This window comes from Bubalus kerabau, chromosome 6 (genome assembly GCF_029407905.1).
Source record: "Bubalus kerabau isolate K-KA32 ecotype Philippines breed swamp buffalo chromosome 6, PCC_UOA_SB_1v2, whole genome shotgun sequence".
Classification (NCBI taxonomy): domain Eukaryota; kingdom Metazoa; phylum Chordata; class Mammalia; order Artiodactyla; family Bovidae; genus Bubalus; species Bubalus kerabau.
This window is the reverse complement of record NC_073629.1, coordinates 35394468-35420271: the sequence shown is the minus strand read 5'-3', so window position 1 is coordinate 35420271 and position 25804 is coordinate 35394468. Positions and strand designations below refer to the sequence as shown.

General features: G+C 39.4%; 1 protein-coding gene across 6 annotated transcripts in view; it reads left to right on the top strand.

The window, feature by feature from the left end:
• The window catches only part of GPSM2 (G protein signaling modulator 2), a 112146-nt gene that overhangs the window by 45500 nt on the left and 40842 nt on the right, over positions 1–25804 (top strand). Inside the window, exon 1 of one of the 6 annotated variants that reach the window (XM_055584887.1) lies at positions 13520–13762. The exons of 4 other annotated variants lie outside the window; for them this stretch is intronic. The gene's annotated coding sequence lies outside the window, so the exon portion shown is untranslated. Of the gene's footprint in view, positions 1–13519; positions 13763–25804 lie in introns of those variants that run through there. One more of the 6 variants, XM_055584886.1, reaches the window with a different exon arrangement.

Below are 25804 nucleotides of genomic sequence, written 5' to 3'. Positions count from 1 at the left end.
AAGTTGGCTTAAAGCTCAACATTCAGAAAACGAAGATCATGGCATCCAGTCCCATCACTTCTTGGGAAATAGATGGGAAAACAGTGGAAACAGTGTCAGGCTTTATTTTTCTGGGCTCCAAAATCACTACAGATGGTGATTGCAGCCATGAAATTAAAAGACGCTTACTCCTTGGAAGGAAAGTTATGACCAACCTACATAGCATATTCAAAAGCAGAGACATTACTTTGCCAACAAAGGTCCGTCTAGTCAAGGCTATGGTTTTTCCTGTGGTCATGTATGGATGTGAGAGTTGGACTGTGAAGAAGGCTGAGCACTGAAGAATTGATGCTTTTGAACTGTGGTGTTGGAGAAGACTCTTGAGAGTCCCTTGGACTGCAAGGAGATCCAACCAGTCCATTCTGAAGGAGATCAGCCCTGGGATTTCTTTGGAAGGACTGATGCTAAAGCTGAAACTCCAGTACTTTGGCACCTCATGCGAAGAGTTGACTCATTGGAAAAGACTCTGATGCTGGGAGGGATTGGGGGCAGGAGGAGAAGGGGACGACAGAGGATGAGATGGCTGGATGGCATCACTGACTCGGTGGACGTGAATCTGAGTGAACTCCGGGAGTTGGTGATGGACAGGGAGGCCTGGCGTGCTGCGATTCATGGGGTCCCAAAGAGTCGGATACGACTGAGCAACTGAACTGAACTGAACTGAATGTGGAGTTGTTGCTCAATATTCTTAAATTCAATATTCTTAAAAGATGTGCTCTTTTCTGCACAACCCCCCAGCAAGCTAGCTGGCAAGTATCTGTAGGATGACTACACCCAACTTCTTGGGAGGAATTTGAGCTAACTGGGAAGTAGGGCATCTCTAAAAGTTAACTGAGTCCTTTGTGACTCTGAGTTCCAGGTCCTACTGAAGTCCTACTCAACAAAATGAAATGACTGTTTGGAAAATGTCAGTGACACCTGTCTGAGGTGGGGTCTAGTTATTATTAAAGGTAGAAGGAATTCTTTTTTTTTAATTTTTTTTTATTTTTAAACTTTACATAATTGTATTAGTTTTGCCAAATATCAAAATGAATCCGCCACAGGTATACATGTGTTCCCCATCCTGAACCCTCCTCCCTCCTCCCTCCCCATTCCATCCCTCTGGGTCGTCCCAGTGCACCAGCCCCAAGCATCCAGTATCGTGCATCAAACCTGGACTGGCAACTCGTTTCATACATGATATTTTACATGTTTCAATGCCATTTAAAGGTAGAAGGAATTCTAACTGAATACAATTTAGATTTGCCTGATTCCCTTCTCAAAGGGAACCTCTGGGCACATTTGCAATCCCATAATTAAAACTGATAATAGCATTATAAAACATGGGTATTATCTTCAGAGGAGAACTTCTGAGTACTCACACTATCCCAGAGACAAATAAATTCTTAGAAGTCAGACAATAGGGGAGTCATAAGAGTCTCGCTTCCTTTTTAAGCAATCCACCCTCCTAAGTGACCTTTGGGAATAATAGGGTAGTAAGTAAGTTTCATTGTGCAACTTCTTTCACACATGATGCCATGTGAAGTAAGAGCACCTGACTGTTTTGCTAACAGGCAGACTCCAGAACTGCTATTATGCTACGATACTAACCATCTAGTGCAACTTTAGAGAACCCCAGGAATTAACTCTGTAAAAGACCACAATTGTTTCCTGATAAAGCCCTGAACCACTTCTCTTTCTCAGACAGGCTTCTTACACTTACTTTCTTTCTTCCACAAGCCCTAAAGGTTGCCAAACTCACCTGTCTTTACCAATCCTGTCCTGATTTAAGAGAAAAAGTTTGGCATCCTGTGGCTCCCTCAGTCCAGAAATGGTTGGTCATCCCAGCTTAGGATGCATTTCCTCACCACCGCCAGACTCCTAAACTCTGTGATCCCCTCACTCCTAAGCTATTAATCCCATTTCATATCTAAGCAATTTTTATACAAAGCCACCAGAAGGAAATGACAGAGATGTGCCCTTATGGAGGGGATATACAAATCCATAGTACTTTTTCTTCATTTTTAAACTTAAAAATATTCCTGTTTCTCTTTAATAAAAAATGTGAAAGTAGCAAAAACCGTAGAGTCAAAATGCTTCAAATTCTTTCTTCAAGTGTTAGTAGATCAGGTGTGTCAGACTCTCTGCAACGCCATGGACTGCAGTCCTCCAAGCACCTCTATCCATGGGATTTCCCAGGCAAGAATACTGGAGTGGGTTGCCATTTCATTCTCCAAGGGATCTTCCTGACCCAAGAATCGAATCCAGGTCTCCTGCAGTGCAGGCAAATTCTTTACTGTCTGAGCCACATGTTTTATATAGTTGGGGTCATAATATACAAACAATTTTGCAACATGCTTTTTTTCACTTAACACCAAGAATATTTCCCTGTGTTATTAAAAACTTTGAAATAAAAACCTTTTTTAAAAGTTATATCCACTCTGCTGCTGCTAAGTTGCTTCAGTCGTGTCCGACTCTGCGTGACCCCATAGACGGCAGCCCACTAGGCTCCCTTGCCCCTGGGATTCTCCAGGCGAGAACACTGGAGTGGGTTGCCATTTCCTTCTCCAATGCATGAAAGCGAAAAGTGAAAGGGAAGTCGCTCAGTTGTGTCCGATTCCTAGCGACCTCATGGACTGCAGCCCACCAGGCCCCTCCGTCAATGGGATTTTCCAGGCAAGAGTACTGGAGTGGGTTGCCATGGCCTTCTCCGATATCCACTCTATAGCTATACTATAATTAATCATTTCCCTAATGACAGACATTTATGTTGTATCCAGTTTTTCAATGTTTTAAAATAACCTAACAGTAAACATTCTTGCTTGTATTTTAAATTATTTCCTCTTGAAATAATTCTTAGGTGAGAAAGTATTAGGACAGAGTATAAATATGTTAATGCTCTTAATATATATACTATATAAATTAGTTTCAAAAGGCATATATTCTCATCAACAACCTGGGAGTGATATGTTGATATATACTCTGCAACACTAAATAGTAACAATTAAAAAATCTTTGTCAAAAAAGTAGTTTCAGTGTTGTTTTAATTTGAAGTACTTTGATAACTGGTGTGGCTGGACATTTTTCATATGCTTATTGGCTATTTTTATTTATTTGTGCATTATTTCAGTAGTTTGCTCATTTATCTATTATCCACAATATGACCAGTTATTTTATTACAAGAGTAACTAAAAAGTAATGAGCATATTATAAAATGTTAGAACATATTAATATTTATAGTTTTATTACATGCTCTTTTTAAAATTTTAACTTATTTATTTTTGTCAGCAGCAGATCTTCTTTGCTTTGCAGAGGCGCAGGCTTCTAGTTTCATTGGCTTCTTTTTGTTATAGAGCACAGGCTGCAGGTATGTGGGCTTCAGTGGTTGCAATGCATGGGCTTAGTAGTTGTGACTTGCAGACCTTGGAGCTCACAGGCTCCAGAATTTGTGAGTATGGCCTTAGTTGCTCCACGGCATGTGGAATCTTCCAGGACCAGGAATGGAACCTGTGTCCCCTACATTGGCAGGGGGACTCTTTACCACTACACCACCAGAGAAGTCCATAACATGCTCTTTAAAGAATTCAATCCAATACATTGAGAATATCTTTCTGTGCCAACCAGCCATAATTTTTAATGGCTACATGATATTCCATTACATGGATTAATAACTATTTTCACCAATCCTCTGGACATGTAAGTTGTGTCTAATGTTTCCATATTAAAAATGATTAGTGAATGTAATGAACATCTGGTTCATTTATTTTGGGCACTTGTCCAATCATTTATGTAAAACCATAAAAATGGAATTATTTGGTCAAGATGTACAGAGGTTTTTTATATGTATTACAGAATCTCCCTCAGCAATGGTAATACCAGTTTCTAGCCCCAACAGCAGCACATGAAAGGAGTAATTTCACATACTCTCACCAACAGTATTATCATCCTTTAAAATCTGCAATATAATAGGCAAAAAAGATGTCCCATTGTTTTAATTTACATTTATTGAAACACTAGTGAAGCTGAAGTTCATTTGTGGGCTCATTGTGGTTTTTTGAATTTCCATTGTAAAGTGTTGGTCCCTGTCCTTTGCCTTTTTATCAGGTTGTTGCCTTTCTTTTTCCTGTTGGGTTGTTTCATTCATTGTAAGAGCTCTTTAAATACTAAGTATTTAGTACTGACCCTTTGTCAGTCACATATGTCTCCATTTACCATTTTCCTTTTGACTTCACAAGAGGCAGTATAGGGAGAGACGATACTGGCTCTGCTATTTACCAGCTGTGGTGGGTGCTATACAGAGGCCCTATTCAGAGGCCCTTTACTAAATAAACATCTCCCAGCTGCTGTGAGACTGGCTCCTAAGGATTACAGCTGCTCTCCTCTCTGTGGAGTTTGCACTAGAGGGAGCTGCCATACCTGGGGAAGTTACATTTCGGCCCATACGATAGAGGGAACAAAAAGTCAGCACCCTTCTCTAAAGTGAGGTTTATGCTCTAGACTCTAGAGCCCTCCGTCTATGAATCAAACCAAGGCTAAGATTTCCTTGGAGTTATTCTTGCTCAGCTCTTTTCTGTTCCCTATCCCTTTCACTGCTCTTTATAGGTTCCTCCTGTAGAGGTCTCAATAAATCCTGTGGCTCTAAATCCCTGTCTCAGGATCTGCTTCTAGGGAAGCCAACCTTATATTATGTAAAATGGGGTTAATATTAGTACCTACTTCATAGGGTTGCTGTGAAAATAAGTCCTAACTAAAACAATAATAATAGCAAAAAGTATATAGTATTTATATGCACTAGGTATTGTCCTAAGCAATTTACATGTATTAATTCATTTAGTCCTTATATCAGTCAAGGTACAGGTATAATCCTTAAGCATGTAAAGTGCTTAGAACTGTGCCTGGTGCATATTTAGCATCAATTAATCTTACAATGGCACCCCACTCCAGAACTCTTGCCTGGAAAATCCCATGGGCGGAGGAGCCTGGTAGGCTACAGTCCACGGGGTCGCTAAGAGTCGGACACGACTGAGCGACTTCACTTTCATTTTTCACTCTCATGCATTGGAGAAGGAAATGGCAACCCACTCCAGTGTTCTTGCCTGGAGAATCCCAGGGACGGGAAGCCTGATGGGCTGCCGTCTATGGGGTCGTACAGAGTTGGACACGACTGAAGTGACTTAGCATAGCACAGCAATCTTAGCTATTATGATTGATTGATTAACTCTCCATTTCAGATCAAAGATCAAGCCTGTTAATAGGCTATTTCCTCCTGCATTTTGAGGTCTCTTTCCCATGGCCCTTTTCTTAGGCGTTCCTTTAGAAAGCTCCTTCCCCTTAATTTTTTCTGTTTTATTCCAAAAGGTAGAGCTGCCATGCTTACATTCTTGCTGAGGAACCTCCACACCCATCATTCTTTCTTTCTTTCAGTAAAGGGAGCACTGTTATTATTCTCTGATAGATTTGTTGGAAGCAACAGGTGTTATCTACCTGGTTATTCAAATTCGTGTTGATTCAATGGTGTCATTTATAACTTAGAGAAAAGTCCAGCTATCCAACTTCAGCTTAAAAAAAAAAAAAAAAAAAGCTAAGCTGGATCTATCCTGAAAACCCAGCAGGTTTAAGGTTATACACACTCATTGCTCTCTTCCTTCTGCAAGGCGCTGGAAAAGCTCAAGGAAGCCTGTGTTTCAGGGGGTCATCTAGAAATGTGCAGTAAGAGCACCACTGCTGATTTCCTAGTATCCAGCATAGTGTTTGCCACACAATAGGCACTTCAATCTATATGTTATTGAATAGATGATTGATTGAGTTTACAAGGTGAGAAAGAAAAATGACATCAATTAATAGTTGTTTATATGTATTTATTAATATTTACCACTTAATATAGTCACCGTTTCCTTCCTGCATCCTTAACTATCCAAGATCATTTTCCTTCTTGACAGAGAACCCATACAGCTTCAGTCAGTGAGGCTCTGTAAAGGCAAAGTCAGTTTTTGTTTACCTGAAAATGCATTTAATCCTCATTTTTGAAAGCTATTTCCACTGGTTAAATAATTTGAGACTGACAGTCATTTTCTCTGACCATAATATCAAAGATATTCTTCTTCTGGTTTACTTTTTTTGCAGTTGCAAAGTCACATGTCTGCCTCATTTTTGTTCCATTGTAGGTAATTGGTCATTTCTCTCTTGCTGGTTTTAAGCTTACCTCTTTGTTTTCAGTGCTCTGCATTTTCATTATCTCATGTCTAGGTGTAAATTTTCTTTAAATCCTGCTTGAAAGTATTATCTGCTTCTTTTCTCATCATAGAATTTCAATCAGACATGTATTAGATCTTCTTACTCTATCCTCTGTGATTCTTTTATATGAAAAAACTAGTTCAGTTCTATCTTCCAATTTGCCGATTCTCTTCAGCATGTCTAATCTGCTGTTAAACCTGTCAAATTCTAATTATTATGGATTAAAAAAATTTTTTTTAAGTCTAGATTTTTTTAAACTAGCCATTCATTTTTGTAGAACTTTGTTATTTATATTTTCTTTTATCATATTAAACATACTTATTTATAATCCATGGCTATAATCAATTCTAGTTTTAAAGTCTATATGTATTTGATTCTGTTGTCTGAGATTTTTTTATTTATTTTTTGTTTTTTTCTATTTCTGTTAATTCTTGTACAAGATGTCTCTTTGTATGATTTGTGATTTGACTGAGAGTTCACTTTTGTAAGTTTTTCTGTAGAAATGTTTGGGATGTGGGTTAAGCTGGTGTTACAGTCCACTTGGGTTGACAAAATACCATAAAGTAAGATACCATTATATGAATAAAACACCTATTCCTCGTAGTTCTGAAGCCTGGTAACCCAAGATCAAGGCGCTGGCAGACTCGGTGTCTGGTGAGGCCCATTTTCTGATTCACAGAAGGCCATCACCTCACTTTGTTTCACATGGTAGAGGGGTGAGGTTGTCCTCTGAGGTCGTCTTTATAAAGGCTCTATTCTCATTCACAAGGGCCCCACTCTTAGGACCTAATTACCACCCAGAGGCCTTATCTCCAGATACCGTCACACTGAGGATTAGGTTTAAACGTGAATTTTGCAGGGACACAGACATTCAGCCTATAGCATTTAGATTTCTTTAAATGTGACCTGGTTTACCTTTGCCAGCTCTGTGAGAGCACCACCAACCTGAAACCACTTTAAGGTAAATTATGTGCTTGAGTTTTTTCAGACAACTCAGATGGACAAGATTATTGCCTTTGGTTAAAAAAAGTCTCAGAGGAGGTTTTTCCCCCTCCATCCTACTTTAAGGCTGCTTATAGGTAACTTTCTCTTGTAGTCTTCTGGAAAAAGGCTGAAGAGACCTTCTGGGGGATCCTGGCTTTATGTGTAGAGTCTCTTATGAAATTTCTCATCTTGTCAGGAACCTGGCCTTTGTTTCTTCTTTCTATGCCTCATGAGACCATGACAACTAAAACTCTAATTCATCTGGTTTAGCCAAGACAAAGCTTGGTTTCAGCATTCTACTTATCTCTTACTAGTTTTTGGCTTCTGAGTAATCAGTCCTTACTTTCATGCTAAATTTATTAACAAATTTTCTATTTTTTTAAAAAATATTTAAAACCATTTTAAGTTGCTTTCAGTCTGAGAGTGAGACTATTTCATTACTGTCAGAAATGGAAGTCTACAAAGTGATTTTCTTCCAATTTTTTATTCTGAAAAATTCCAAATTTCCAGAAAAGGTAAAACAATAATATATGAATAGTATAGTACAAGAATAGTGTGTATATACTATAGTTTAGTATATATACTATATATATATATATATACTTATATATGTATAGTATAGTTATAGTAGAAGAATAGTATCTTATACTTTATACAATAGTGCAAGAATAGTATCTATCTATCTATCTATATATATAGCTGTTTAGTTGCTAAGTTGTGTCCAAATTTTTTGCTACTCCTATGGACTGTAGCCCACCAGGCTTCTCTTTCCATGGGGTTTCCCAGGCAAGAATACTGTAGTGGGTTGCCCCTTCCTTCTCCAGGGGATCTTCCTGATGATCCAGGGATTGAACCTGCATCTCCTGCATTGGCAGATAGATTCTTTACCACTCAGCCACTAGGGAAGCTATACATACATACACACACACACACACACACACACACCCCTCCATATATCTTTATCTAGACACACACACACACACACACCTCCCCATATATCTTTATCTAGACCCAATTGTTAATACTTGGTTTCTATTTCTCTCTCTTTTGCTGAGCCATTTGAATATAAGTTTCAGAAGTCATGGCTCTTTACCCTTAATATTTCAGCTTGCATCTTCTAAAAATAAAAAATTCTATATAGCCATAATTTCATGTTATATGTAAGAAAATGAACAGTAATTCCATAATATTGTCTAATATACAGTCTATATTCAAAATTTCCCGGTTGCTTTTCAACTGTCTTTTATAGTCACTTTTCTTCAACTCTTTTTTCTCTCTCTATCCCCTACCCGCCTCTGATATAGAACCCCATCAAGATTCTTGAACTTTTCCTGGGCTGTTTTTTGTAAACAATAATGCATACCAAGAGTCTGGGCTAGTTGTCTTATAGAATGTCTCAAATTCTAGATTTATTCCATAGTACTTTTTAAAAAAATATATAAACAGATTAAGTTATTCCCATGTTTAAAATCTCTTACTGGCTTCTATAACATTTAAACAATAAAGCCCAAACATATTTCCCTGGTTTACAAAGGCCTACTGGAGCTGTAAGCTCTCCTCAGCCTCCTTCCAGCTTCTCAAACACACAAAGCTACTCCTCACATTAAAATTTAGTCCTTGGATTGGAGGTTCCCTTCTGCCTAATGTGCTCTTCCCTGAGTTGTGCTGGAAACTTGTCTCTTTTTGATTATTAAAATCTCAGTTTGAATACTGTCTTCTCAGAGTGGCCTGTCTTACCTTGACACTCAATATAGAGCTGTCATTCAGTCACTCTCACATTCCCCTGCTTTGAATTCTCCTCATTGATATCGTTCTTATTTATTTTAATTGAATTCCATGAGGGCAGGGCTGTGTTCTGTCCTGCTCACTACTATATTCCCAGCACCTAGGGCTTCCCAGGTGGCACCAGTGGTAAAGAACCCGCCTGCCAATGCAGGAGACACAAGAGACACAGGAGATGCGAGTTCAATTCCTGGGTTGGGAAGATCCCCGGAGAAGGAAATGACACCCCACACCAGTATTCTTGCCTGGAGAATACCACGGACAGAGGAACCTGGTGGGCTACAGTCCATGAGGTTGCAAAGAGTTGGACACAACTGAGCTGCACACACAGAGAGAACAGTTCCTAATACATAGCAAATACTCAGTAAATATTTGCTGAATACTGTGATGAATAAGCTGAAAGCTGAGGGCTGAAAAGAAGCCAAGCATTTAAAGAGCCTAGGGGGAAAAAACTTGCAAAGGGAACTGACAGGGAATGCCCTAAGAGAACCCTGAGGCTTAGTCTATTCTAGGGTCCTGTATCCTTGGAGGGAAGTGAACCCTCTGGAGGGAGAAATTCAAGAGAGTGAAGAGGTGGGCAGGGGAAGATGGAGTAGGGTTTTGTGGGTCATGGTAAGAAATTTAGATTTCATTTTAAACCAAATGAGAAGTCACTAAAGGTTTTCAAGGAAAGGAGTGACATAATCTGATTTACACCTTTTAAAAGATATTCATCTTGAGTAAGATGGAGGTAACTAATATGAATGACAGAAAGTCATATGTGTAAGAGAAGACTTGAAAGGGGGAAATGAGGAAATGATGATTCATTTTGGACATGTTGAATTTGCTGTACTTCCTTTGTGGCTTTTGAATCAATACCCCAAAAAGATGAGTAAGAAGGGATTATAATACCTGAAATAGTTCAGTTCAGTTCAGTTGCTCAGTTGTGTCCGACTCTTTGCGACCCCATGAATTGCAGCATGCCAGGCCTCCCTGTCCATCACCAACTCCCGGAGTTCACCCAAACTCATGTCTACTGAGTCAGTGATGCCATCCAGCCATCTCATCCTCTGTCGTCCTCTTCTCCTCCTGCCCCCAATCCCTCCCAGCATCAGAGTCTTTTCCAATGAGTCAACTCATCGCATGAGGTGGCCAAAGTACTGGAGTTTCAGCTTTAGCATCAGTCCTCCCAATGAACACCCAGGACTGATCTCCTTTAGAATAGACTGGTTGGATCTCCTTGCAGTCCAAGGGACTCTCAAGAGTCTTCTCCAACACCACAGTTCAAAAGCATCAATTCTTCGGCGCTCAGCTTTCTTCACAGTCCAACTCTCACATCCATACATGACTACTGGAAAAAACATAGCCTTGACTAGACGGACCTTTGTTGGCAAAGTAATGTCTCTGCTTTTGAATATGCTATGTAGGTTGGTCATAACTTTCCTTCCAAGGAGTAAGCGTCTTTTAATTTCATGGCTGCAATCACCATCTGTAGTGATTTTGGAGCCCCCAAAAATAAAGTCTGACACAGTTTCCACTGTTTCCCCATCTATTTCCCATGAAGTGATGGGACCAGATGCCATGATCTTCGTTTTCTGAATGTTGAGCTTTAAGCCAACTTGTTCACTCTCCTCTTTCACTTTCATCAAGAGGCTTTTTAGTTCCTCTTCACTTTCTGCCAGAAGGGTGGTGTCATCTGCATATCTAAGGTTATTGCTATTTCTCCCGGCAATCTTGATTCCAGCTTGTGCTTCTTCCAGCCCAGCGTTTCTCATGATGTACTCTGCATAGAAGTTAAATAAGCAGGGTGACAATATACAGCCTTGACAGACTCCTTTTCCTATTTGGAACCAGTCTGTTGTTCCATGTCCAGTTCTAACTGTTGCTTCCTGACCTGCATACAGGTTTCTCAAGAGGCAGGTCAGGTGGTCTGGTATTCCCATCTCTTTCAGAATTTTCCACAGTTTATTGTGATCCACACAGTCAAAGGCTTTGGCATAGTCAATAAAGCAGAAATAGATGTTTTTCTGGAACTCTCTTCCTTTTTCCATGATCCAGTGGATGTTGGCAATTTGATCTCTGGTTCCTCTGCCTTTTCTAAAACCAGCTTGAACATCAGGAAGTTCACGGTTCACGTATTGCTGAAGCCTGGCTTGGAGAATTTTGAGCATTACTTTACTAGTGTGTGAGATGAGTGCAATTGTGCGGTAGTTTGAGCATTCTTTGGCATTGCCTTTCTTTGGGATTGGAATGAAAACTGACCTTTTCCAGTCCTGTGGCCACTGCTGAGTTTCCCAAATTTGCTGGCATATTGAGTGCAGCACTTTCACAGCATCATCTTTCAGGATTTGAAATAGCTCAACTGGAATTCCATCACCTCCACTAGCTTTGTTCGTAGTGATGCTTTCTAAGGCCCACTTGACTTCACATTCCAGGATGTCTGGCTCTAGGTGAGTGATCATACCATCGTGATTATCTTGGTCGTGAAGATCTTTTTTGTATAGTTCTTCTGTGTATTCTTGCCACCTCTTCTTAACATCTTCTGCTTCTGTTAGGTCCCTACCATTTCTGTCCTTTATCGAGCCCATCTTTGCATGAAATGTTCCCTTGGTATCTCTAATTTTCTTGAAGAGATCTCTAGTCTTTCCCATTCTGTTGTTTTCCTCTATTTCTTCGCATTGATCACTGAGGAAGGCTTTCTTATCTCCTTGCTATTCTTTGGAACTCTGCATTCAGATGCTTATATCTTTCCTTTTCTCCTTTGCTTTTCACTTCTCTTCTTTTCACAGCTATTTGTAAGGCCTCCCCAGACCAGCCAGTTAATTCAGGTGTTTATAAGCTCCTGATATTAAGGGTAGTGGTTGACAATAATAATAGGTACCAGTAATTGAGCAGTCAGGTTAACCACTTAAAACTTTCCTCACTTAAGCATCGCAACCACCCTTATTCAAAGAGGATTTACTATCTGTATTTTACATTTGAGGAAACTAAGAACTGATGCTTTTGAACTGTGGTGTTGGAGAAGACTCTTGAGGGTCGCTTGGACTGCAAGGAGATCCAACCAGTCCATTCTGAAGGAGATCAGCCCTCGGATTTCTTTGGAGGAATGATGCTAAAGCTGAAACTCCAGTACTTTGGCCACCTCATGGGAAGAGTTGACTCACTGGAAAAGACTCTGATGCTGGGAGGGATTGGGGGCAGGAGGAGAAGGGGACAACAGAGAATGAGATGGCTGGATGGCATCACTGACTTGATGGATGTGAGTCTGAGTGAACTCTGGGAGTTGGTGATGGACAGGGAGGCCTGGCGTGGTGCAATTCATGGGGTTGCAAAGAGTCGGACACGACTGAGCAACTGAACTGAACTGAAGGCTAAAAAGGATAAAGCTGACCCATTCAAGATGAAGGAAATGACAACCCACTCCAGTGTTCTTACCTAGAGAATCCCATGGACAGAGGAGCCTGGCGTGGGATCGCAAGAGTCAGACACAACTTAGCGACTAACCCACCAACCTGTTCAAGGTCAATCAACCAGTAAGTGGCAGAGATAAAACTCAAATCTAGGTCTAATTTGATGCCAAAGCTGTTATTTTAGCCACTTTTCCGTAATGCGTTCCTAATAAGAGGAATGTTGCTTGGATCACTGGTTACGGCCATCATTCAGAGAGATACTGAAACTGGAGTTTTCTTAACACATTCTTCAGCCTGTAAAAACATTTAAACTTCATTTTAGTGGAGAAATATCTATTTGAGAAATAATCTGATTAAATTCATCAGATAATTAAACCAAGGAGACTATAATCTTAATATTTTTGTAAAGAACAAACAGACCCATTTTTCAGTCAACTTGATATGAAGAAGAAATGAGCGGAAATAAAGCGTATTCTTCCTAGTGTATCTTGGAATGGAGCTGCTTAAAACGCAGCAAAGCTGCCTTCCAATTTTCCTGGGAACCAGTGATTCTGTAGTCAACACAAGTTTGCTTTTTTAACAGCTGGGAACACCAGGAATTGTCACACAGCCTCAAGAACTGAGGCTGCCTTGTTCAAACTCTCACACGGGGCCCTCTGTTCCTTTCACAGAGCCCTCTTTCTCAAACATCCCACAAATGCCGCTGGGAGACAGCCTCTGGGCCAGCACCAAGCCTTCAGGGCAGGAGGCACTTGTTTGGGATTCCCGTCTTTCAGTGGTCTTTCTGGTCTCGGCCAGACCCATCTGAAGGACGCTTTGCGGACGATATTTTTCGCCCACTCGTCAGTGCCTGAAGAAGAAACGGGAGGGCAGGAAAGTATTAATAACTTCGCTTTGGTGGTTGAGGACAGACCCTTGAGCAACGGAGGGACTAAGAGCCCACACGCCCTCCCTCAACCTGACAGGCAGTGCCCAGCCCAGCCCGGGGGGCGGAGGCAGCGCGCCGATCGCCCCGCCTCCCGCCGGCCATTGGCGGGTCCGAAAGACGCGGGGCGTTGTCGGTTTGAATGGGAGCGCCTGGAGCTGGGCGCAGGCGCAGACGGGGGGCGCGGTAGCGGGCGGGCGGTGCTGCGGGACCCTTGCGTGGCGGCCGACGCTGGGGGCAGTGAGGAGGGATCGGGACTTCTGGCCCACGTGACCTGGGGGCGGGGGGCGCGCGCCGGCCTCCCGCGGTGCCTCTGCTTGGGGACCTCCCGCGGGAGAGGCCGCTGCCACCCGCCTGTTGCGCAGGTGGCCTCTGCTGCTGCAGCTTCGCCGTCTCCGCCGCGCTCCCTACACTCGCCGGCCCCCGGGAGGTGAGTTCGGAGGGGCGTTTGCGGACGCCAGACGGAGGGAGGTGACAGGGAGGGGGGCGTGTGAGTGAGTAGGGGGCGGGCTCTGTGTCCAAGGTCTGGGGGCGATCTCCTTTGTTCGCGTCAGGAGGGGGCCGGAGTGGTCGCGGGGACGCAAGTCGAGAAATCAGAAATTCGGGTTGAGGAGTAGCCCGCTCCGGGTCGAGCACTCAGTTTCTTTCAGGTTGGACATTTAAAAATTAGAGTACATCCTAAGGGCTTTCTTCTCTAGTTTGTTCGTTTAATAAAAAGGACAGTAGATACAAGAACAACTTACGTATTCTGAGTGTGAGTAACAAACAAAAACGCGAAACCCCGTGGAATTAAATCCGAGAAGGATGGCGTTTCTTGTGGTGAGTTTGCTGTCTAGAGCAGGCAGCCTTTGTCAGACACCTGCGTTTACCATATTGAAGTTAATGGACTCGGGGGAAATCAACCTGTCGCTTTACCATAGAAATTGATAGTTGGTGCAAAAAGTTTTAGTAAGCATTGAATGTCAAGAAAGCCCTTTGCTGAAAATCTATAGAGTATCTTGGAATAATAAGAAACCTATAGTTTCCTTGTTTAATGGTAACCAGTTAGCTCGTTTTTAAACTGGTATCATTTGAACTCTTAAAGCAAACGACTAAGGGTGGAAATTTTATTTGCTTTAATGTATAATATAACCCTCCCGTGGAATTAAATGAAGTAGATTCTTGGCTTTCCTTTCACTCGGCTTGTATTGGAGTCTCTGGTGGCCTATGTGGGAAGCTGAATTTTGAAGCTGCCACTTTAGAAGTGCACAGAAGATTTCCGGCTTGATAATCACCTGTGCGATTACCTGATAAATACCACTTTTGCTTGGCTTGTCATTATTCAAGATGCAGCTTTGGCTGGCCGTTTCGAAGTCAGTAATCATCGTTTAAAGGGGGCAGATCGCTTTTGGTTGATGTGTGAGTGTGAGTGTGAGTGTGTGTGTAGTGTGGAGGCTCACGGGAGGAGGGACAGCTTACCTTGAAGCTGATACAGAGTAAAAAGTTATGTGTTACTGTTTTAGAAGGCATTCCCTCCAAATCCTCTTTGGCTGGATAAGCTGTTTAGTTGTATTAACTTCTGTTATTAAATCAGACATGCAGTGTTACAATGTTTTAATATAAATCTCAGACTTGGTACTAGGCTAATTAAAACAAAGATAGGATATAGTAGTTTTTAAAATGGCCTTGTTCTTAAGCATAAAATGTTTCTAATTTACCTAAAAGATAAAAACTTCGTAATTAGATCTCTGGAATTTTAAAATTGAAAACATGACATAGATTTAGACTAGCATTCTAAATCTATAATAGACATGTGATTTTTTTAAAAATAACAATGGCAATTATGATTATTTCTACTGTATTGAGTACTTTTGTTAAGTACCAGAGCCAGGCATTGAGGTGCTTTTTGTAAATCATATCTCTAATCACCAAGACACATGTTGGATAAGTTTCACTATGCCAAACCAACCCTGAGAGTTTAACTAGATCATTTAAGTAGTAACTAGTCACTGTGCAGAGATTCAAAACATGGCCAAGTCCCAGTTGCTTCTGTGTTTCTTTAAATCTCCGGGTCTCTGGATTCTATTTGTAGAGACATAATCCCACTTTTAAGATGCCTGTATATGCTGTGTTTTGCTGTGAACTATGCAGAAATATTTCAGCCCTTCTTTTTGGACAACTATTCTCCTTTCAATACTTTATAGATCACATAACACTTTCAATATCCTTCTAATTGTCCTTATAAAAACAGTAAAAATATAAGAGTAAGATTCTTCCTGAGTTATTTACATAAATATAAATATCCTTTTTACTGTGGAGCAGAAATGTACTCAAGTCTGGTTTTCTCACTAGCATAGGATTCTTCGCCTCTTTACAGTTCTTACCTTCTTCAGGCAAGAAATCAAAAAAGTTTGTTGGACATCGATTCTGTGCAAAGCAATTTGCTTGGTGTTGTGAGATGAGGAGAGAAGGCTTTATTTTCATTAATGGTTTCTGGAGTTTTTGAAGTAACTTTCTTCTGTCTGTCAGTTTATCTTGCTAACACAGATCCAACTTTTCAATTCCTTCGTTGAAAAAAATCACAAGATTTCTTATCATACAAATACAAGGCCAAATACTCCTTCAGCCACATGTATATTCAGAGTCCCTCACAATTTAGTACCTTCTTAGACTTCTCTTTTCTGACTCCTAACCCCAGAAAGTGGCACACTTTCTCTACAGTCCCACCCCCCTTTGCTTTTGTGTGAGCATTTCCCCGTGACTAAAATGCCTTTTCTCAATTTACCTAGTAGTAAGGTTTACCCATCCTTCAAGTTGCAGAACAGATTTCCTTGCCTCAAAAAAACTTTTCTTAGTCCTTTTAACTTAGAATTATTCTTCCAATATTATCTCAAAACATTACTGAATTGAATAGAAACATTTTCACATAGAATGGCGATAACTTTTGGAAGGAGAAAGCAGTTATATTTTCCCATGAAGAATTCTGAATTCAAACTCTCTAGGGATTCTTTTAAGGCATATATAATCATTTTACATTTGAGATTTATTTCTCCTTAAAAATGTATTTGAAACCAGTTTTGTCATTTCATAGTTTTTCTGTTAAGAGAACTGATTCATTGTCATTTACTAATTCAAGAACAAGGCTCAGTAGAAGGAACCATTTCTTTTCTCTTTCACTGTTTAGTTCTTCATACATATATTAATTGGTTTAAGCTGATGGCTGATGAACATTGGTAGTAGTAAAGGGCTGTGAGTCATATTTTCTGGTGACTTGGTGACCACTTTTTCTCCAAGTTATGTTCTCCCCATTGTTTACAAATAAGTATTTCTTTTTTTTCTGTCATAGTAATGTGTTCATAAGATGGTGTTTATTTTGTATTCTTTGAGCTCCTATTAATTGCATTAAGTTTATCCAATAACTTATTTATTAACAAAAGGTACAGATTAGAAAGGGCAATGATTAATGTATATATTTAGGGTATTTTTTTTTTTTTTTAAGGAAGTCGAGCTTAGTGTGAATCATAGGGTTTTTGGATTGCAGACATTTTTCTTGTGATTACCTGGCCTTATAACCTGAGTAGTCATTTGTAATGTACTGAAATATAATTGGAGTTGATTGAATTTAGAATTTTAAAAAAATTATCAGTGTCTTCTGTAACCTTGATATTAAAATACTGCTTTGTATCCAATTTTACATGCTTACAGTAATTAACTAAAAGTAACATATGTTTAATTGAAACTCCTCCAAAAGGTTATTGATTTTACTAATGATTAAAAGTACAGTATATTCAAAATTTTTTATAGGAGGGAAAATTAACATTATTTGTAAACTCTGGACTTCACTTTGAGGAGAAATAAGACCAAGTAATAGGGAGAAAACTACTAATTTTAGTCTAATGAACACAGATGAGACTTTTCTCCTTTTAGTTGGACATACTTATATTTTTAAATATAAGTAAGTAGTCTTGTTGAAATAGGATTTTTGATTAACTACTTTGCAGGGGAAAAATGTAACCAAGGTTAGAGCTGTTGCATAAAAGAAACTTCCTTTGGTTCTTGAAATTTTTAGGCAACTACCTCATCATACCCCATTCAGCAGTTTCAATGATTAGCGTGGTCACTGGCATAATTCATACTGGCTCCATATATAATCTAAAAATAGAGCCTCTTTCTAGTCTATCACCTTCCCCTCAGGAAAATATTCAATATTCAACTTCTTTCTGCTTTATCATGGGCTGCCAAACCCTAAGACACTAAAGAGGCTGCCTGTGCAGTGATGATTATATCTGCAGTGCTTCGTGTAGGGACTGTTGGAAACTACTGTGAACTACAGACATTCAGCATGTCTCTTGTACGTAGGCTCATGCACTTGGTCCTTTCTCACTGTTTAACAGCAGTGCTGAGATGAAAGCTTGAACTAGTCAAATCTTTCTTCCAGATTCCATTTTGTTTTAGTGTGTATCTAATTTGAAATTTCACGTATGACTTTTTTTAGTGTTTTGATTATCCAGGGAGCATATTCTTTGAAGTCCTTTTAGCTTTATGTGATGGATAGAAATATAAATATTCTTCACCAAGATGGAAGGTTATGTATAGTTTAGTTGTTTAGAATGGTAAACTTTTGGGTGTAAACCTTTGAAAACATGATGGGGAATTCTTATATTACTAAAATTGTTTTTGGATTATACCACTTTGAAATAGTTGCATTCATTGTTTTGCCTTTTAATGTCCACAGCTCTGGACCTAAATTTCTTTCCTTTTTTTTTTTGAACCTAAATTTCTTTTGTTCTGATCTGCCAAGAATAAATACGAGAGTTTAAAATCAATAGTGCTTTGACTTTGCATGTATTTGCTGTTTTTCAAAATGATCCATGAGGATTAATTTCAAAATAAATAAGAACTCTTCTGACTGGTGGTGTGCCTTTAAGATATAGATTTACTTGGAATCTAGAACTATTATTCTAATCTATTCTTTGAATTTATTCTTTTTATTTTGCTGATCAGTGGTCACAAGCAGCTTATCAGGAAGTCTTTATAATAAAATATATATTTAGTAAGCAGTTACACTGTTAGTTATTATTTTTTAACCTAACTTGGCCTAACATCTTATAGACTTACATTGATTGTTGCGAACTTAAAGGTTAGCAATAAGTTAAGATGTAACCTTAGTTGATGTACCTATTTTAGGATTATATATTTGCTAAAAGAAAACTTTATTGATACAGTTTTTACAGCATACTCTGGCAAATTCTCCTTTCTCCAGAATGATAGAGAAAGAAATGATCTGCTTTACAATGCACTATTATTTTTTTATTAATTTGGAATTATGTAATTTACATTTGATATATATGACAGTTATCAGTTAACACTAAAACTATATGTAACAGTATAGATAGATATAGATACACAGATGCATATAATCTGAAATTATGTTTAATTCACAGTATTACACAACACTTATATTATTGGTAGAAAATATGTTGAATAAAGAATCAGACCTCTTTTGCATTGCCTTATTTTTTTATCCCCTAGCAATTTCTCCTTAATTTTGCCACTGAATCTCACAGTTTCTAACAGTTTTTGAATCTCATTGGTACTTTACAAATTTTAATCTAAGAAATATTAATCTCTCATTCTATTTCCCTCATCCCCATCCTTCCCCATTTATCAAGTTTTATCTGATTTAAAATCATTTTAAGTTTGATATCTTTTTGTTTCTTGTGAACATAGCACTTACCAAGCACAAGTTTAATATAAATATTCCATTTATTTCATCTCTGAAGTATGACTCTTACAGTCCAGTTCATCAGTTACTGTGCATATTGCTACTGTTCCACCTATCCTCATAATTGGAAGTCTTGTAAGCGGCTGTCATTGTTTGACCTTTGCCCCTCTTCAAGCCATAGGGCATTATTTTCATTTTTCTGTAGGTACTCTTAGCTAGGTTACTTAATCAAGTACCTAGTGTTTCTTGATCCTGACTTCACTTTCTTTAGGCACTAATTTCTCACATCAGTCTTATTCTGATGGCAGAATAATTTTTCTTTGATTGGCTCAACACCTGCCACACTGAAATCAAGCTCTGAACTCTTGTTGGACTTTGCTTACTATAGCTTTTGCTTTTTCTTACACTCTGAATACTCTAAGTACCTTCCTGCTTTTACCTTCCTACTCTGAATTTTTCATGCATTGTTCCTTATATTTGCCATCCTGTTGCCTCTATATCGTTCAGATAAAATGTAACTAGAAATAGATGGTTGGATCAGATGACAAGCCATATTTAGACCATCTATAAATAAATTAGTGTATACTTCAGTTCAGTTCAGTTCAGCCACTCAGTCGTGTCCGATGCTTTGCGACCCCATGAATCGCAGCACGCCAGGCCTCCCTGCCCATCACCAACTCCTGGAGTTCACTCAGACTCAACGTCCATCAAGTCAGTGATGCCATCCAGCCATTTCATCCTCTGTCGTCCCCTTCTCCTCCTGCCCCCAATCCCTCCCAGCATCAGAGTCTTTTCCAGTGAGTCAACTCTTGGCTTGAGGTGGCCAAAGTACTGGAGTTTCAGCTTTAGCATCATTCCTTCCAAAGAACACCCAGGGCTGATCTCCTTTAGAATGGACTGGTTGGATCTCCTTGCAGTCCAAGGGACTCTCATGAGTCTTCTCCAACACCATAGTTCAAAAGCATCAATTCTTTGGCACTCAGCCTTCTTCACGGTCCAACTCTCGCACCCACACATGACCACTGGAAAAACCATAGCCTTGACTAGATGGACCTTTGTTGGCAAAGTATTGTCTCTGCTTTTGAATATGCTATCTAGGTTGGTCATAACTTTCCTTCCAAGGAGTAAGCGTCTTTTAATTTCATGGCTGCAATCACCATCTGCAGTGATTTTGGAGCCCCAAAAATAAAGTCTGACACTGTTTCCCCATCTATTTCCCATGAAGTGATGGGACCAGATGCCATGATCTTTGTTTTCTGAATGTTGAGCTTTAAGCCAACTTTTTCACTCTCCTGTTTCACCTTCATCAAGAGGCTTTTTAGTTCCTCTTCACTTTCTGCCAGAAGGGTGGTGTCATCTGCATATCTGAGGTTATTGATATTTCTCCTGGCAATCTTGATTCCAGCTTGTGCTTCTTCCAGCCCAGCGTTTCTCATGATGTACTCTGCATAGAAGTTCAATAAGCAGGGTGACAATATACAGCCTTGACAGACTCCTTTTCCTATTTGGAACCAGTCTGTTCCATGTCCAGTTCTAACTGTTGCTTCCTGACCTGCATATAGGTTTCTCAAGAGGCAGGTCAGGTGGTCTGGTATTCCCATCTCTTTCAGAATTTTCCACAGTTTCTTGTGATCCACACTGTCAAAGGCTTTGGCGTAGTCAATAAAGCAGAAATAGATGTTTTTCTGGAACTCTCTTCCTTTTTCCATGATCCAGTGGATGTTGGCAATTTGATCTCTGGTTCCTCTGCCTTTTCTAAAACCAGCTTGAACATCAGGAAGTTCACGGTTCACGTATTGCTAAAGCCTGGCTTGGAGAATTTTGAGCATTACTTTACTAGTGTGTGAGATGAGTGCAATTGTGCAGTAGTTTGAGCATTCTTTGGCATTGCCTTTCTTTGGGATTGGAATGAAAACTGACCTTTTCCAGTCCTGTGGCCACTGCTGAGTTTCCCAAATTTGCTGGCATATTGAGTGCAGCACTTTCACAGCATCATCTTTCAGGATTTGAAATAGCTCAACTGGAATTCCATCACCTCCACTAGCTTTGTTCGTAGTGATGCTTTCTAAGGCCCACTTGACTTCACATTCCAGGATGTCTGGCTCTAGGTGAGTGATCATACCATCATGATTATCTTGGTCATGAAGATCTTTTTTGTATAGTTCTTCTGTGTATTCTTGCCACCTCTTCTTAATATCTTCTGCTTCTGTTAGGTCCCTACCATTTCTGTCCTTTATCGAGCCCATCTTTGCATGAAATGTTCTCTTGGTATCTCTAATTTTCTTGAAGAGATCTCTAGTCTTTCCCATTCTGTTGTTTTCCTCTATTTCTTTGCATTGATCGCTGAGGAAGGCTTTCTTATCTCCTTGCTATTCTTTGGAACTCTGAATTCAGATGCTTATATCTTTCCTTTTCTCCATTGCTTTTCGCTTCTCTTCTTTTCACAGCTATTTGTAAGGCCTCCCCAGACAGCCATTTTGCTCTTTTGCATTTATTTTCCATGGGGATGGTCTTGATTCCTGTCTCCTGTACAATGTCACGAACCTCAGTCCATAGTTAATCAGGCACTCTATCTATCAGATCTAGTCCCTTAAATCTATTTCTCACTTCCACTGTATAATTATAAGGGATTTGATTTAGGTCATACCTGAATGGTCTAGTGGTTTTCCCCACTTTCTTCCATTTCAGTCTGAATTTGGCAATAAGGAGCTCATGATCTGAGCCACAGTCAGCTCCCGGTCTTGTTTTTGCTGTCTGTGTAGAGCTTCTCCATCTCTGGCTGCAAAGAATATACTTACAGATACCTAATTTGACAGAAAATAGTTTACCTAAGGTCGTTACTTGAGTTTATTTTATAAGTGGATGTTTCGGCATCCTACTTTGCTACCCCATTAGCACTATGATGTGTATTATTGCTCTAACCTGTATCCTGAATTCTAAAGTGGAAAAATTTTATTTAAATATGTCCTTCATTCTTGCTCAATATTTATTCCAGTTCCAATTTATAAACAGCTACTATGTCTGATTTGAAACATTACAACTGAAAGGGATTTTGAATATTGTACTTTAGAGGGAATTATTAAGATAAGAGAAGTTTAAAGAATTTAAATTATCAAACCTGGAGGCAGGAAAAGTAAGTTATATTTATTATCAAATGGGTTTTACTAGTATATAGAGATACATGAATGAAAGAATCAGACCAAAAGTTATTGGCATTTAGGTTACAGTCAGGAGTAGATAGTTTAAATGAATCGAAATGTGTGTGTGTTAGTCGCTCAGTCACGTCCGACTCTTTGCAACCCCATGGACTGTAGCCCACCAGTCTCTTCTGGCCATGGGATTCTCCAGGTAAGAATACTGGAGTGGGTTGCCATTGCCTTCTCCAGTAAATCGAAATAAGGACAAAAAATAGACAGTTAACTCTTGAGAACTGTGGAGGTGTGGGGTGCTGACCCCTTGTGCAGTAGAAAATCCATTAATAATTTTACATTTGGCCCCTCTGTATCCATGGTTCTACATCTGTGAAGTGAAGTGAAGGGAAAGTTGCTCAGTCGTTTCCGATTCTTTGTGACCCCACGGACTATACAGTCCGTGGAATTCTCCAGGCCAGAATACTGGAGTGGGTAGCCTTTCCCTTCTCCAGGGGATCTTCCCAAGTCAGGGATCAAACCCAGGTCTCCCACATTGCAGGCAGATTCTTTACCAGCTGAGCCACAAGGGAAGCCTAAGAATACTGGAGTGGGTATCTTATCCCTTCTCCAACAGTGTGGATTGTGTAGTACTATAGCATCTATTTATTGAAAAAAGTTCCCCTATAAGTGGACCTGTGGAGTTCAGACCGGTTCAAAGATCAGCTGTAATTTTAACTGTCTATCCCCTCTTTTTCCTAGTTACCTAGTTTGAAGATACTTTGTTGCCAGTGGAGTATAGCAAGTCTGGGATTTATTGTTTACTCTGATCGCATACCTTGGATAGTGTCTAGAAGTCTGACTGGGTATGTAACTGGGGAGTCTGCCTGTTTTGACTTCCTAATCAGGTAATTAGACATGAGGCAGTCTACATGCTTCTGTCAGTTTCTAGGATATGGAAAATACTTATTGCTTTCTCTTTATCAGACCAAAAAAGCTGTAAGTTAACAATTTTGTTAGCAGTGTGGTTTTTGGAGCATTGCTGTTAAACGTGGGAGGTGCTTTTAAGGGCATATGTGTTCTTTGTAAATTATTAGTTGTAAGTCTTAATGGAGAGTGGAAGTTAAACTTGATGACTTCTTAATATTCTTTCAGACCTGTAATTTCCATTCCATTTCCTGGTCCTGTCACTAAATTTTCTTATCTTAATGAAAAATTTATGATTTAATATTATTGTAAATTTTATTAGTGTTGTACTAGTAATATATAAAAATATGCAGTGAGTTTGTTAACTCCATGTGGAGCATGAATGAACATTTTGTTAATAAACTGGTTAGAGATTTTTGCAACATGAATCATTGAATAAAGAATTACTTGTTTGTTCAAGAATGTAGATTGGGGCAAAGATAGCCTCTTCAATAAGTGGCGTAGGGAAAACTGGACAACTACATGCAAAAGAATGAAATTAGAACACTTCCTAACACCATACACAAAGATAAACTCAAAATGAATTAAAGGCCTAAATGTAAGACCAGAAACTATAAAACTCTTAGAGGAAAACATAAGCAGAACACTCAATGACATAAATCAAAGCAAGACCTTCTATGACCCACCTCCTAGAGTAATGGAAATAAAAACAAAAATAAACAAGTGGTACTACCTGATTAAACTTAAAAAAGCATTTGCACAGCAAAGGAAACTACAAACATGGTGAGAAAACAGCCCTCAGAATGGGAGAAAATAATAGCAAAGGAAACAACTGACAAAGAATTAATTTCCAAAATACACAAGCAGTTCATACAGTTCAATATCAGAAAAACAAACAGCCCAATCAAAAAGTGGGAAAAAGACCTAAACAGACATTTCTCCAAAGAAGACATACAGATGGCTAACAAATGAAAAGATGCTCAACATGGCTTATTATTAGAGAACTGCAAATCAAAACTACAATGAGATACCACCTCACACCAGTCAGAATAGCCATCATCAAAAAGTCTACAAACAGTAAATGCTGGAGAGAGTGTGGAGAAAAGGGAACCCCCTTGCATTGCTGGTAGGAATATAAACTGATGCAGCCACTATGGAAGACAGTATGGAGAGTCCTTAAAAAACTAGGAATAAAACCACCATATGACCACCATACGACCTGGCAATCTCATTTCTAGGCATATACCCTGAGGAAACCCAAACTGAGAAAGACACATGTACCCCAGTGTTCATTGCAGCACTATTTACAATAGCTAGAACATGGAAGCAACCTAGATGTCCATTGACAGATGAATGGATAAAGAAGCTGTGGTACATATACACAATGGAATACTACTCAGCCATAAAAAGGAACACATATGAGTCATTTCTAGTGAGGTGGACGAATCTAGAGCCTATTATATAGAGTGTACTCAGAAGTATAAATATCATATACTGACACATATATATGGAATCTAGAAAGATGGTACTGATGAATTTATTTTCAGGGCAGCAGTGGAGAAACAGACATAGAAAACAGACCTAAGGACATGGGGTGGGGGGCGGGGGGAGAAGGGAGAGGGTGAGATGTATGGAGAGAGTAACATGGAAATTTACAATACCATAAGTGAAATAGATAGCAAATGGGAATTTGCTGTATGACTCAGGGAACTCAAGCAGGGGCTCTGCGACAGTCTAGAAAGGTGGGGTGGGGAGGGAGATGGAAGAGAGATTCAGGAGGGAGGTGTACCTATGGCTGATTCTGGTTGATGTGTGACAGAAAACCACAAAATTCTGTAAAGCAAATATCCTTCAATTAAAAAAATAAAGTGGCAAAAAAAAAAAAAAAAGAGAATTACTTGTTTGTTCAGTGACTAAATGTAAGATAAATACCACTTAATTGTTACAGAGATTGAATTTAAGAGTAACTTTTGGGGGATACTCTCCCATTGAAAATAGTAAAACCATTTATAAATTGTCTTGGTAAAGTGGTGAATTACATTCTTTTACAGTTCTGTATGCAGTCCTAATCAAGTAATGTATTATGCAGCTCCATTTATATACATCTGTTAATTTAATTAATACTTATTTTTTAATAAGTATGAAGTTAACTTTTTTTTAATACTTGGTGAGCTTGGGGATTTCATTATGATACCACGGCTGGAAAAATATTTCAATTAAATTGTAATTTAACTTAATTCTAATACCTCACCTTCTGCCCCATACTATAAATAACCTAAACCTCAAAGTGGTAGTGGAAAACAGTTTAATTGACAGTTTAGCTGTTGTGTAATTTAAATGCACTTTGGAGCTGTTGCTCTGAATACACTAATTCCCTTAATGTGTCTGCATGCCATGTCGCTTCAGTCATGTCTGACTCTTTGCAACCCTGTGGACCATAGCCTGCCAGGCTCTTCTGTCCATGGGATTCTCCAGGCAAGAATACTGGAGTGGGTTGCCATACCCTTCTCCAGGGAATCTTCCTGACCTAGGGATTGAACCTGTGTTTCTTATGTCTCCTACAGTGGCAGGTGGGTTCTATACCACAAGTACCACCTGGAAAGCCCAGTTCCCTAAATGTTTTTTATTAAAGAAAAAAAGTACAATGAATTCTAAACAAAAGGAAAAAGAGAAGATTTGTTGGTTTAATAACCATTACCCATCTTTTCCTCCT